General features: G+C 40.4%; 1 protein-coding gene across 2 annotated transcripts in view; it reads right to left on the bottom strand.

The window, feature by feature from the left end:
* Positions 1-14,371, bottom strand: part of LOC139343338 (trinucleotide repeat-containing gene 6A protein-like) — a 34,393-nt gene extending 20,022 nt beyond the window's left edge. Inside the window, exons 1-3 of one of the 2 annotated variants that reach the window (XM_070980926.1) lie at positions 14,161-14,371; positions 10,225-10,276; positions 2,249-2,347 (exon numbers count right to left, since the gene is read on the bottom strand). The gene's annotated coding sequence lies outside the window, so the exon portion shown is untranslated. The remainder of the gene's footprint in view (positions 1-2,248; positions 2,348-10,224; positions 10,277-14,160) is intronic. The other variant, XM_070980925.1, reaches the window with a different exon arrangement.
* Positions 14,372-14,931: the final 560 nt, after the last annotated feature.

Genomic DNA, 14,931 nt, shown 5'->3' on the forward strand with positions numbered 1-14,931 from the left:
CACATCATTTCAACCGCAACACAACCATTATTGCACTCACTGCATTTCCATCTTTTGTTAAATAAAGGCACACATTGTAAGGAAAAGCGGCTGAAGAAATAAGGGAGAAAAAGTCCAGAATGACTGGAAAAAGTTATGTTGGAGCAAACATTCCTCATATATGGACATGTTTTCACGTTCTTTGGTCCTACTTGTGTATCACTGTTCTTACTCCGAGTCGACATAAGCACGCTGTCAAATGATCATCACACTTATACAGTTTAATTTTATCTTGGCTGGAGCAAACCAATCCCAAATGTGTTGTCTGGAGCTGAACTAACCAGGAAAAGGAGGTCTTGTTAGGGAAGCCCCTGCTGTCATGACAACATTCCTCAACACAATCCCAATTTCCCCGGGCCTGTCAAAGCAAGAGGACATCAGCGCATGCCAGTGTCTGTCGATTATGCAAAAACCTTTATCAATACAAAGCTGCGAGGAAAGCAAGCAACCTGCATCTTTCTTCCCTTAACTTCCCGTTTCAGGTGAGATCACCATGAAGGACTGAGGAGTATGAGGAAGTATTAAGCCATTTACTGGAGTGCAGGTGTTACTGTGTTATACATGTCTGCATCCCTTTCAAAGCACTATGCTGTACATTAGATTGCACATGCAGTGCGAGTGTGTGCAGGAGCAGATAAGCACAATTGTCACACAGTACATCGCTATCATGTCAACTTTGGGAGGGATTAGGAGGGGCACGCACACAGAACTCAACAAGGGCAATGTGTACAAAAGCACAAGCTTCAATTTTTCTTCTGACTCATTAGCTTTTGGTCCAATATTCAGCCATCCATCATCAGTCATCATCAGGTTGGTAGTGGTTGCCACCAGGCATGCTCAGGAAACGTTATCTAAAATAGCATAAAACCAGTCAATAGGAGTGTTGGTTTGGCCCTCTCTAGTTGCTAGTTTTACAGCGGCAGTGAATGGATTTTTGTAAGTCTTCTGGGAGTTAAGCATGCTTTGTTGTTTTATACTGTGCCAACTGCTATCATGCATTGCCAGGTTCATGTCTGCATACTACACTGCAACACTGAGGGTTGTGATACTGTCTTGGCCCATGCAATGTCAGAAAATAGTGAAAAATATCCATTAAAAGTTCTCAGAACCTAAGGCAACGTCTTCAGAGACACACTGGAAAACTTCATATTTCAAAAGCTGTAATCAGAGACTTTTTGACCAAAGATAATCAAACTGGTGCATGCTCAAGAGCTGCTGATAACTTAAGGCAAATCAGCCTATAGACTCTCACTATAGTAAGTTACTGTTAAGTATAGACACTGGTTCTTTCAGAGGAACAATGACTGCACTCTTGTTGTTGTATAACCATTATCTGGGGGGAAGAGCTTCCATGACGATAAATGGCTGTGCCAGTTCACAGTTTGGTACTACAGAGACTTTAACTCTGAACTACTCATCTCTTTGTACTGGGACACATCACCAAATCTAAGAATATATTCACAGGGTGAGACAAGAGGAGGTTGAGAGGAGTGAAAACAAAAGCAAGAGACAGAGACAGCAACTGAAACGTAAAGAGACACTCAAGGTCATTGATAGACGCTATCAGACTTCCTGCCTACTCTAGCCATGACAGTAGTTTCAGCGGTAATAGAAGTAGGCTCGCACAAGCAGGACTCAGTGGAAACTGTAACAGCAATTCACATGGAAAACGCTACTACGTCACATGGCAAAGTACACCAGCTCTGTCACAGGAGCAAAGCACTAGTGCACAAACAAACAGAGAATGGACACAGACCATGGAAGGCAGAAAAAATGTTGGAAAAATAAACATCTTAATATTTTGAAACTCAAAGGCTTCAAAGACAAACATTTTAAAGTTAGACAACAGAAGTTGATGTGGTCTAAGCAGTCTGTGGATTTTATCAAGTCTTCTGGGAGTTGAGCATCTTTTGCCATTTTATACTGTGCCAATTTCTATCATGTATTGCCAGATTCTTGTCTCGACACAAAACTGCAGAACTGATGGTTGCGAAACTATTTTAAGTGTGTGGTGATCCTTCTTTTACTACCTAGAGTACAACTGGACCTTAAAGTTTTTGCGGCATATGGCAAATTATATATTACTAGCTCTGTATAAGGGGAACAGAGGTTGGTGTCCAAATTAATGATCACTGAAACTCTGGCCAGAACACAAACACAGCTGTCCCACAGCCCCTGACAAGATGGAAGCCATAACGTCTTCTCTCACCTTTTGACCGGACCTGTATCTTCTTATCCTCCTTCCTTGTCACACTCTCCGTCTCTCTCTCTCTTCCATCCACTGTTCTTCCCTCTATGGGTATGTTCCCTGTGCAAAACAGGAGTAAATACCATTACTTTCATTGTAATTGGTAATGCATTTTATGTCTTATGTGGTTCAATAACAGCAGTGTTCACATGGATGGAGAGTAATACAGAACCAGTGTTTCCCCTAGTTTGACTGCATTTTTAGTGTGTGTGTGTGTGTGTGTGTGTGTGTGTGTGTGTGTGTGTGTGTGTGTGTGTGTGTGTGTGTGTGTGTGTGTGTGTGTGTGTGTGTGTGTGCATGCGAGCGACAGGGGTGGCTGCATCTACTCTGGCCAAGACTAGCTTCCTTAAGAAAAGACTAGCGTGACCATAAATGACAACAAAAGGCAGTAAAAAACCAGTGACACATAAATTAGGTAAATAGCACATTGCGCGGTTGGACCCTTGAAACTGCTTTGTTGACCACTTCATGTCAGAGAACAGAGTCATCATTTGGATTTAAACTCATCACTTGCAGAGTGGAAAATGTACAAACATACAGCATAACGGTGCATAACTCTTTCATTTCAAAAGGTCTATATAAATGTTTCTAAATGTGAGCAATTCACAACATAAATAAAATCCTTTGTTTCTTTCAAGGGTGGCGGGTTGAGGAAGAGGTTCCACCAAAAGGCAGTGGTAGGGGAACCACTTAGAACAGAAACATCATCGCGGCAGATGAGGAGCTCCTACAACAGCCAGTGATATCATTTATATCGTAAACACAAATATACTAACAATCACTAGTTAGCAATTTTTTCCTGTAAGTAAACTCCATCGTTTAGTTACAGCAACAACGAAAAAGCCATGGGTTTTTTTTTCTTGTTGTTTTTTTTTTTTTTTAACTGGTTTGAGTATGAGATAAACAAGCTCAAGCCGAGCACAGAAACACTTCATAGAAAGCCTCGTGAAATTAAACTCTGCCAATGAATGCTTGAGATGGCAGCCATATGTTTTAATAGACCAAAACATGCATTGATTAAATATTTAACAAACAAATCTATAACGAAAATAACTGGTTGCAGTCCTCATACAATCCACTTATAAATGTCTATAGTGCTGCGCTTTGGTCAAGCTATGAATTTTCAAAGAGCAGCTTCATGTTACCTATTGCTTCTACTGACAGTAATACTGTTAGTATTGAATTAGTTTATATTGCCTGGCGCTTCAATATTTGTGAGCAAACATTTTCACTCGTCTTGTCTGATTAAAATATTCCTAACTTTTGCCTCCAAAAAAGAGATGCGCTCTTTCCATTAGTGTCCTATTGGTGCATAATCAGACTGAGGCTTCTCCCTGGGTGAGTGTTAAAGTCAGCTGCACCGGGCCCACTGGGTGTGCCACTTAGCCTGCAGGAGAAAGCTGCAGGCTGCAGTCTAATCCCATAATGGGATTACAGCACAGCACTTACCTTCGCTATAAACAGACAGACGTACAGAGATGCTAAAACAACTCAGACACCACGGCTGCAACATTTAATGTGGTATCATTTGGCCACATTTGGTTCAATAATTGCACAGTTGCCTATAGAAATATTGAAGTGTTACTGTAACTGTTAATGTTTCATTTATTTAAGAACAATTGTAAAAAAGAAAAAAAAAAGAAAGAAAATCTTAATTATTATTAATAGGCAGTGACATCCCATTTAGAATGCATCAACTCATTAACATCAGTTAAATCTATATCATAACGACAAGAGAAAACCATTGGGGGAGGGGGGGACACTGAACACTAGTGCATTTACAGCGGTGTTGAACAGCATGCATTGTGCCAGTAAAAACAGCGCTAACACTATGTATGGTAATGACACATCTTTATAAGAGAAAAATGTACAATGTGCTGTAAAGCAGAGTTTCAGTAGTTTTTCTAGGATGTGTGGAACTACAGTTGTGGACTCTGTCAAGTCTGAAGATGTCTGAAGACCAGAAAATAGCCTGTGACAGTTATTGCTGTTTGACATGGACATCAAAGGCCCCAAAATCAGATATGTTCAATTCCTACAGATATGAAGGGCTTATATTTCCCTCAACTATGCTGGTCAATGTGTTTAAATGACAAATAAAAGCCACCGTTTGCCTTGATCTCTTATAATCGAGCTATAAATACAAACAGTTCCATCCTTTTTTGCCACCAGCTTCAGTCACCACCTTCCTCTTTCTGTTCCCACACTCCCCCCTCTCCTTTCCAACCATCAAGTGCTTCAGCAGATGGTACTGGGTTCAACAACAACAGCAGCAGAGCATGGTGGGAGCCCTCCTGGAGTGCACACATACACACTCCATGGACAGCATCTGTTTATGAATGGGCCGACAATTGCCCATCCCCCGACAGCTACAGCTGACGGGGGGATGGGGGGGGGCCCTGGGAGTCACCAAAAGCACAGGGAGGGATAAAGAAGAACAAGACAGTGGGGGAGGCAAAGAAGATGACAAACTTGAAATTGCAAATATGTTTCATGGTTTGTTTTTTCTTCTCTACTGGCAGATGGTACAGGAAGAAAAAAATACAGGAAACCAAATTCAATCCAAGACACGACCCTGCATTTAAACAGTGGACACTAATGTCAATGAGACTCGTATGAGTTAAACTGTCTGACTTTTTCCTTGAAAGTACTTTCCTTAACAGTCTACAGAGAAGCAGAATACAACCTTGTTTAAAGAATAATAAGACATTTTTAACAAAAAAAAAGATAACGTCTCAAACAATTTAATCGCCTTAGCTCATTATTTCATTACTGTGACGGTTGGCTATCGACAAATCAATGCTACCAGTTCACACACCAAGTAAAGTACTTTGTGAAGCACTATGTTATCTCTACCATTGAGAAAATATCTGCAGACTTTCCACAGTTGTAAAAGTCTCATAGTATTATAAAGCACTGTGAAGAGTCTTGGCAATAATAAGCCTTATTTCATTTTTCAATGGTGCCTGTACCAATGCCCACACCAAAGCCCATCGCATGTTTTGGTTGCAGGGCTGTTCAGTTTGAACACAGCCCCAGTGGGGACTCACCTTAACCAGTGCCTTTAAATGTCACGGCTGTAGGTGAGGAATGCATGTGTGGGTGTGTGTCAGGGCAAGGGTCAGGTTTCAAGAAGGTGGACTCACCCAGAAAAAAAAAATCATCACAGGTGTGCTTTCCCTACTATAATAAAGACAATTAATTAAAAACGGTTACCTTGGTGTTATCTATTTAATCACCTGAAAAATACATTCCACACATTACATTTTTGTAAATTCTGTATATTCTACTATGCCATGATTCAGATGCAGTAATTGTGCAAAATCCATCAGTACATCTTCCGTAATCTAAGCAATCTGAGAGATCATAAGTACAAGTGCTGAGCATATGTTTGATCAATGAAGGATTCTTCTTCTTCTTTTCTGTTATTGTTCTTTGAGGTGTTCTGTTAATGTGCAACCATGATAAATCAGGCCAGTAATATCACTGTCCTTCCCTGTTTGCCTGAATGACTACAGCAGGGTTCAACATAACAGAGGGCCCGATGGCCTGGGGCCAGTAAAAAGTTTATGCAGGGCAAGCGGATCAGAGTTCATCAGTGAGTGATCATCACAGTCAGAACACTAGAGCCGTGCCGCCATATACGCTCATATGCTAATCATACGAGGTCCCTGTGTCCCCCTCATGTCAAAGCAGGTGTCAATGTTTACAACTTCAGCGTGAGGAGGAAGCGATACTATCTTGAAAAGTCACAAGATGAGAGGAAAAAAACATGGGAATTGTGGGAAAGGCAATCGGGTAACCTTGTGTTATCTCCTCTCGAGGTTTATGTCAGCAAACAACAGCGACGTTAAGTTGAGGTGCTAACTTGCACCTCCATGCCTGTGTGTGTCTTATTTGTCAGCCACGTCCAAGGTTTCATCCTGTCACTTGTGCCTGCTTCTAAGATAAAGTAACCACGTTACGTGTGAACATCCGTTCATGAAAAATGAAACTGCAACCAGACAACATAGGGGCGTGATGGCACTCATCAGCACACATAAATTTAAAACAAGACAATGATGACCTCGTCTCTCAGTAAAGGTTTAGTTACGATTCTGGATTAATACAAGATGGAAAGCAACAGATTGATATTGACTATGAATCATTTATTGAATTTAAAACATAATGCTGGGCATACTGGGAAATGTGGAAGCACATTTCTCACTAAATACTCACCATCAAGTATTCAGGCAAGCCACAGTATGAACAGTCTTTAATATTTGAAAATATGCAAAAGGAAATGTTAAGTAGACTGACTGAATGGACTGATGCAGCTTTGCACATTTTTTTAAACATTTATAAGCGATGAATCAATTGATAGAGAAAACAGCTGGCATATTAACATTGATAATAAAAGACAGCATTATACCGTCAGCCATAGACAAATTTTCATATTATCCACAAAATACATATCAAAACAACTTTTTTCACGTCACCTTATTTTACAACACCATGCAGACAGAAAAGTACTTCTATCTTCACTGTAACAGGCAAGTCACCAGACCAATGAAAAGGAATTGCTTTCCAAAAATATCTCATTTCTAAATGTCGTCTTTGTTGTCTTAAGTGGATAAACTAACACTCTGGACAGTTGACTCCACTATTGAGCACATGCTTTTTGGTTTTTCCATCTTTAGGCAAAGGGAGAGCCGGGGGGGATAAAGAGCAGCAGACGGATGAAAGATGAGGACAACAGCTGTAAATAGTCACGGAGGTGTTAAGTCTAACACAATACATAAGTCTAATAAGTACAGTAGATACACATTTCGTGTGGCTACACTGAAGTGTGCGAGACACTCTTTCAGTTGTCCGTATGTCCTGGTAAGGAGACTTTCTCTGAACCAGTCTCCCATATTTTCTATAAACTTTAAGGCATCTGCTGCACTCAGTGAAGTTGAAAGCTACTTCTACTCCACCCGTGTGAGATAGCACAGATGTCGCTGTCACCCACTTGCCTTTTCTGTGCACCCATTTCTGCCTGCTGTCAAATAAAGCTGAAAGACTTAAAAATAATCAAACTATATTTGGGTTTCTGAGGAGGAAGAGATCAGAAATCTGAGGCTTTAGAGTACTGCATCCTAAGACCCTGTAGGAGTGTTTTCACTCCCAGAAGTGAGTCATGCAGTGAAACCAGTAAGGACTTTCAAATTTCTAAGAGACAGAGTATTGATTGCATTTGTAGCCTTGTGGAAGTAACTGTTTCCACACAAACACCCCAGACATAGACCTAAACATAAACTGGTAGACATGAGCATCCACAAACAGTTCGTCTGCCCCTGAAGAACAAAAACCAGAGGGTGGTCGCGTGGCTAATTTGCATGTACACCACGGCAGCATTTGCATTCATTTGCATTAGCATGTTGTCACAGAGGCTGAACACTGGAGGCTCCGTTCAGGAAAGCCATCACTCAATTAGTGAATGACAACAAGTATCTCCTCATCACAACAGCCCAACAGCGAAGGCTTTGTGATTTGCAAGATGTGACATTTCCTGCCAAAATGCATTAAACCTGTCGATCCAACAGTGCAGTAAAAATGAGGCCGGTTCATTTCAGGTCACAGTAAGGAAGACTATCTGATATTTCTGGCTGAAAAAGCTATTCAATTGTGCTGCTGGCAGAGGAGGGTGGGGCAAATATTTTCTATCGCAAGGCTTTTTGCAAGACTCTGAAATGCAGACTAAGTTTGATTTTTTTAACAACTGAATTCAAGAACAAAAAAAATGTTTACTTGTGAGTGGGCAGTTTCATATGGAGGAAAATAGGACATTAACTGTTCGGAAAGCGCAAAACCTGTAACATTTTCTGTCCATTTTTTTGGACATGTTGGTTAGTTGGACATGCTGCACAAAGCAACCTGTGGTCACAATGAGTGTTTGAAAAAAATAATAACAGTACAAGACTTAAACATTTGAATACATTAAAGCTTAAAATGTAGACATCCATGATACCAAGGATAAAAATGGACTTGTCGAAGTTTTGTAAAAACACTAATCTGTTTCCTGCAGCTCACAATATCAGCTACACTATGTAAATTCAAAGTGTAAACCAAAAACACCATTGCCCATTCAAACCACAGAAACAACATCCTAAAGATGGCAGTGTGGTTTGCAGCCTGTCTGAGCCTGCACAGGTCAACAGCACAAAATATGTAAAGTCTCATGAACATCGCAGGTGTGGCTTTACTGCTTACGGGGTTAATGGTCAACTACCTGATCCTCAGCCAATATAGCAATGTTGCAATGATTTAGGGGTTTATAACACCGTCATATTAAATTTCAAATACGACATCTCAAGATGGCCATTTCAGCATGGAGTCAACACTATAGCTTCAACACTTCATAAAGCTCTTGTTAAAACTCTTGATATTTTTAGACAAGAATGAAAATGTTTAGAGGACAGTCATTTGGAGAACAGAGGCAGGAAATCAAAAGCAAAAGTAAAGCAAGACAGCAGATAGTTCTACAAAGTCAAAGGAAATAACACTCGCACAGACTAATTACACATTATTTTTCCACTGTGTTATGATTAAGAATGCAACAGGCCCACAAGCAAAACACTGGATGTGTCAGTATCTCTGAGCAAGCTGGACGACAAGTCTGCGTCTAGAAAATGACTCACAGTTTCACTTATGCTGAACTGAAGGGCTTCAGAGTCGGAGTTCTCAACACTGGTACCACAAATGTTATAAATGTATTACATTTATGATGCTGTGGTTTGCCTTTTATAACAACATGCACAAAATGCTATTTGTAAACTTTAGGGCCTCAAACCTAAAAGTAAAACCACTTTCTAAAAGCTATGAATTGAAACCAAAACGACCTCCAACAACACTGTCCTGCTGCCATGCTTGTTATTTATGGAACAATAGCTAAAAGACTTGTTCTGTGTACATTTATTTCAGCTGAACGTGAACAGATCACACAACTTAACAGTGCACGGTACTTGCGAAACTCAGACGCAATAAAGCTGTGGTATGTGAAGAAAAAATTACTTGTGTTGCTATGCATCTAAGGGTATTTATGTAGTTTCCCTTCAGCAGCAGTCAATCCCACATCCATATAGCTGGGAAATATGTCCCAGTAATAGAAAAATACCAAACACCCTCCACTGGCTTCAGCAACCCACACTAAACAAACCAGCAAAATACAAATACCTTAAAAAGCCATTAGGTAAATAATATTTAGAAACTGTGAAACAATAAATAAATTACTGATGATACAGCAGAAACGGGACTAAACCAGCATTAAAAAAACAAAGTAGAGATGTTTTAGATCTCTTCTTTGAACGACATCCTTTGACAACAGACACTTTTGAAGATGAGAAGGAGGTGACTTGACGCACTGGCTCTCTATAATTACTCATAATCAAAATAAAAAACAATAAAAATAAGGAAATTGAGCACAATAACAAGATTCATAAACTGATTCTGGATCTAAAAACAGAGAGAAGATTGAACGCAGTGCCTGGAGCGGGTTGATGGGCTAGTTGTGGTCCACGGCTCTATTGTGTGCCTGCATGTAGGCCAACTGTATGGACACAATGAGCTGCACAAACACCTCTCCACACACAAAACATCAGGACTCTGGCTTCTCATTTAGCGATTTTAAAACAGCAAAGCTTACTCAGCACAATGCGGCCTAGACCAACCCAGACCCTCCAATTCAATTCAAACGGAACTGCATGTGCTTGCATAAGCAGCAGCTGCCCATCCCCTGTCCCCCTGACCCACACACACGCACACCCCTTTAGTAACCCACCACACTGACAGACACACAAACACACACACACAGGTCATGCTATCATGTCAAGCGAAGCCAACAGAAAGGTGATGTAAACTGGTACACACGTTCCTCAAACACACATGTATGTTTCTATTTATAGTGGCGCACTCACCTGGTAAGATGCTTCAGCTTCTTTGGTGGCAACAGCTTCCAATTCCAAATCTCTGAAAGACAAAGAAGATATACAGTAAATCTACCAGAAATCATTTCCGTGAGCAAACATCGATTACAAATAAAATATACCTTGCCTTTGGGTGCTGTACCAATTAGTTTAGTGTTATTATTCTGCAGCTTGTAAAAACTACATGTGAAAGAGTTACAGACAGGTGCTAAACCTTAAATGGCAAACATCAGTAGCAGTTCTAGACCATTTTTACCGGGGTGGGGGTGCAGGCTGGGGCCAGTTGTTTTGTCAGAGGGGCACATTTAACCCACAACAAAAGGGACAAAGACGGTGTTCAAAGCTTTCACTTTTTTTGTTCCATATATTAAGTAATAATGAAAAAAATAAAAAAGGACAAATACAACGATTGGCATTTGTTTCAATTACAATTTTATTCAATTACAATACTGAAAGCAAAATAAAGTCCTGTTCACTTCAGCTCAAGTTACAGCACATTCCTTACACGTCTTCATGAGGCTCAATGAACACTACGAGCTCTACTCTGACAGAGGGTCTCTGCACCCCAGTCTGTATTTTATGATCCCAAAAATTTGTTGAACTGGAGTAGTTCATGCCCCAAGTCATCATTACTTGAATCATACAATCAAGCTAATGAAAACAGCTGTTTCGTCAGTTTACTTTTATTCTAGTTTTACTATATGTAGACAGTGGGCACTGCAATGGATGCAACAAGAGTTTCATGCTTGCTCTTTGATTCGAGCCTGGACCCCAGAATGCCAACCACTTATGATGGCCATCATACGCTTGGCCTACAAGATTGACAAGCAACCTGTGGTCACAATGAGTGTTTGAAAAAAATAATAACAGTACAAGACTTAAACATTTGAATACATTAAAGCTTAAAATGTAGACATCCATGATACCAAGATTGATTTTATATTCTAGACCACGACTTTCCAATATGTGGATTGTCTTCTCAGTAAATCCTGCTGCAACCAGCCTCTCTGTATATTCACACTGGAGTAAATCCCTTCACAGTTCCACTGAAATACTGCCACAGAAACCCTTTTTTCCAACATCTTTTGTTTCATCTCACCATTTTTCACTTCTGCAGTAATTTCAGTTGTCAGCCTTTACCGAACAGCTTTGTCAAGGTTAGCAATCATCTCTAGAATTTCCATGAAGTTTCCTCTTTTATCTGAAACTGCACACTCACTGTGTGCTCTGAGCCATCTTTTGTGCAGCAGTAAGTAGCAGCACTTCACTTACTACACTGTTTTCATGTATTACTGATGTCCTCTAACCTGTCTGTTATGTTCCTTGTTTAGGACATTTGTCAGCATTGGACTGACAGCATTACAGCTCTCTGATAGTCCTTCAATATAATCAATGCTTGTTTCTACTGTTCAGACTTGGCATTGATTGCAAACCTCCCTCCCTTTCTCTGTAGACTGCTTTCTTCCAGTTTTTGAATCCAGATGGGGAGTCAAATAATGCATTTGTGCTATTATGAGGGTTAAAATATTTGCAAGGACAATAATATGCCCATAGCTTAGATTACTCAAGCTGGGGGGGTAGGGGGTGTTGTACCAAGCCCCTATGATGAAACTTCTTATCCTGTCCCCCAACAAGGTCCCTGGACACAACTTCAAGTTCAGCTGCATCAATGGGTCTTTTTTACATTTGCTAATATCTGTGGAGAAACACAAACCAAATATATATGTATAGCATTTAAGAAAACAGATGGAATATCTATACTGATCATAACCATAAGTCTACATACTTGGACATACTATTTGAACTGTAATTTCACTGCTTCGCGAGCAGTCAAAAATATTTTTTCAACATCATAAATTTAATGAAGAGTGCTTGTTGATGCAAGTGTATCAGCTGTGTCTCATACTCTGTACGTACGTCACTCACTCATTATCTGTGGTGCCCTCCACTTCCTACTATCTCAACATCTAGACCACCTGGCTCTGTCTCAATGTCTCCTTCGTCGTTTTATTTTTGGCGGCAAAAAAAAGGACATAATGGTCCTTTTTCCCTTCACTTAGATAACTACGGCACAGAAACAATGGAGAGGTATGCACAATACTTCAGCAACCAATAACATTCACGAACTGCAGCTGGCTTTCCTAAAATTATTGCGCTGTAGTAACATTTGTGCTTGTATTTCATAACTATTTTGCAAAAGTAATTTAGACAAATGTATAGCATATCATCAACTCACGCTAAACATTTATGGAGAGAAATTTTCTTCCAAAAAGTACTGCAAGTATTAAGGTATGCAAACTGTTAACTGTTGACGCTGGCTGCTTTTAAGTTAACTAGTTAACAACATTTCCTCATCTAACATCTTGTAAACCTTGTAAAAATGACACAAATAAAACAGTTTTGCTTACCTTCAATTCTTCATGAGACGCTTTGGTCAAAGCTGACAGGTGGTTGGTCGCTTACTTTCTTTACAATTTCAATTCCAAGATCTGTGTTTTTAGAGGACTGGCCCATGTCCCCCCCCCCCACCAACCCCAAACAAGCCACAGGAAACATGACTCGATTACTTAGTTTTACTGTCTCAAATTAATTATTGATGTAGACAGGGCAAAAGACAAGCACCTCACCCACTCAACCCATGCAAGGACAAGCATACACAAACAATCCGTGAGACTCGTCTGTAATTGCTGCATGAAAAGTATGTCAATTAGTCAATGTGGAAATGCAGGTTGAACTGCATAACAGGGCAGTGCATGACCAGGGCCTCGTCTAGCTGGGGCCCAACAAGGTTATTCGCGAATGTGTGTGTGTCTGAGGATGACAGATAAAGACACCGAGTGACAGTGTGTGTAGGTCAGAGTTACAGCTCGGGTCCTGATCGGCCATTATCTCAGCTGTTGCCTGACTTACAGCTTAACCAACATGGCTTCTCTCGAGTCTGGTATTTTTCCAGCGCGAGCCAACACTAACAATTGCCTTAACAGGACATCTAAATACAGTCGATGCGATTTCATTATTTTGCGGTAGCTGTGTTTGCAGCGCCGTTGGCCAGTGTGAAAAGTTAAGTGGATTTGACTGCAAAACCAGCATAGCGGAGGTCTAGTGTTCAGCTAACCAGCTGCTCTGTCTTTCTGCCGACAGAGGGTGTTAATCACTCTTACTGAAATACAACTCTGCAGGTTCACAATTTCACCAAAAAATGTGCACGATTTAACGTATCACCGCCAGATTTTGGTTATTTACGGACAATTCAACAGCCGTGTCCTCTCTGCGAGGCACAAAAAGCCGGGCAATCAGTCGAAGTCACCGCCGAGCAACCTACGTCGTCAAATTAGCATGGCTGCTAATGCTAGCTACAGGCTAACGTTACGTAGCGGCTACTTAACTTACCCGGTCTTCTTTGAAATCCAGCGGATTTGGTACTTTAATAAACACAGTGGTACATGAAATCCATAAACAGTGATGTGTTATCAATAAACAAATCCCTAAAAGCGTTAAATATATCCAAAAGAAAGAATACTCTCTTTTGACAGATATATACGCACAGCTGGCAAGCTAAGGTTAACCACTGCTCATACTAGTTAGCGTTAGCACAAGGTTAACCTGCGTACAAATTCAAATGTTTGCCTAACACGCCTGGAAATGTTCAGCCATCTGCAGGCAAACATCATCCCCCGGTTTGTTCGTCGACGCGTTTCCCGCTTACATTTGCAAACTGCAATGCAACCGAGTCGTCTTGCCAAGTGCTAGCTGAACAGGGAGCTAGCTGGCTGGCTAGCCTAGCTCAGACACGGCTAACTAAACAACAGCGGCTGCTCAACTTATCTCCACCAGTCCCCGGTCCCCCTGCTCTGGGCTCTCTGTGTACATTAGCTCGACAAAAACAAATGGGCATCTAGTAAGAAAACACCGTAAAAACAAGCTTACCTCATTGAAGTATAAAGTGCAACAGAGTGGAAAGGAAAGCCGACTGTAAGGCTAAAAGAACTTCAACGCATTTGCAGCATCTAAGAGGGGAGGCATCCGTCCTGCATGATCGCCATTTTCTTAACTCGCTGCTGGCTAACCTTCTTTCGCCTGAGCTCTGCTTTCCCCTCCTCTCTCTATGTGTTCACTTCAGCTATGACTGGCTGTGTGTGTGTGTGTGTGTGTGTGTGTGTGTGTGTGTGTGTGTGCAGGAAACACATTCACCACTTCCTCTGACTGAGAAAACTAAACGCCAGAAGGTAACCTGCATCGAACCAAGAGAAAAGTTCAAAAATGTCAAACCAAGCAAGGGATGAAGAAATCCCAGACAAATTTCAGACCTGAAAACATAAAAAACACTTTTTAGATTTAAGATTTAAGCATTCCATAGAGAATTTGCAAAAATGTCAACAGTTGCAATAAATTACCACAATAGAGGCATGAGCAATGTGAAAATATTAATACCATAATAACCACAAACATCTCCCATCATTGATACATTCATCTGCATGTGCACAGATAATATAATCTCATCTGTCATAAATAAATAAATAATAAATAAACAAACCGGTCATAAATCTGTATATATATTTTGTTTTGTTATCTGTACATATATTTTGTACTTATATTTTATTTATTTATTTTTTCTCTTTTAATTGTACATACATGTTTATCTCGTCTTACATGTTTGTCTCTTCTTTCTCTTCTTCATCTCTTCTATTTCTTCTATTC

This window comes from Chaetodon trifascialis, chromosome 15, assembly GCF_039877785.1.
Source record: "Chaetodon trifascialis isolate fChaTrf1 chromosome 15, fChaTrf1.hap1, whole genome shotgun sequence".
Classification (NCBI taxonomy): Eukaryota; Metazoa; Chordata; class Actinopteri; order Chaetodontiformes; family Chaetodontidae; genus Chaetodon; species Chaetodon trifascialis.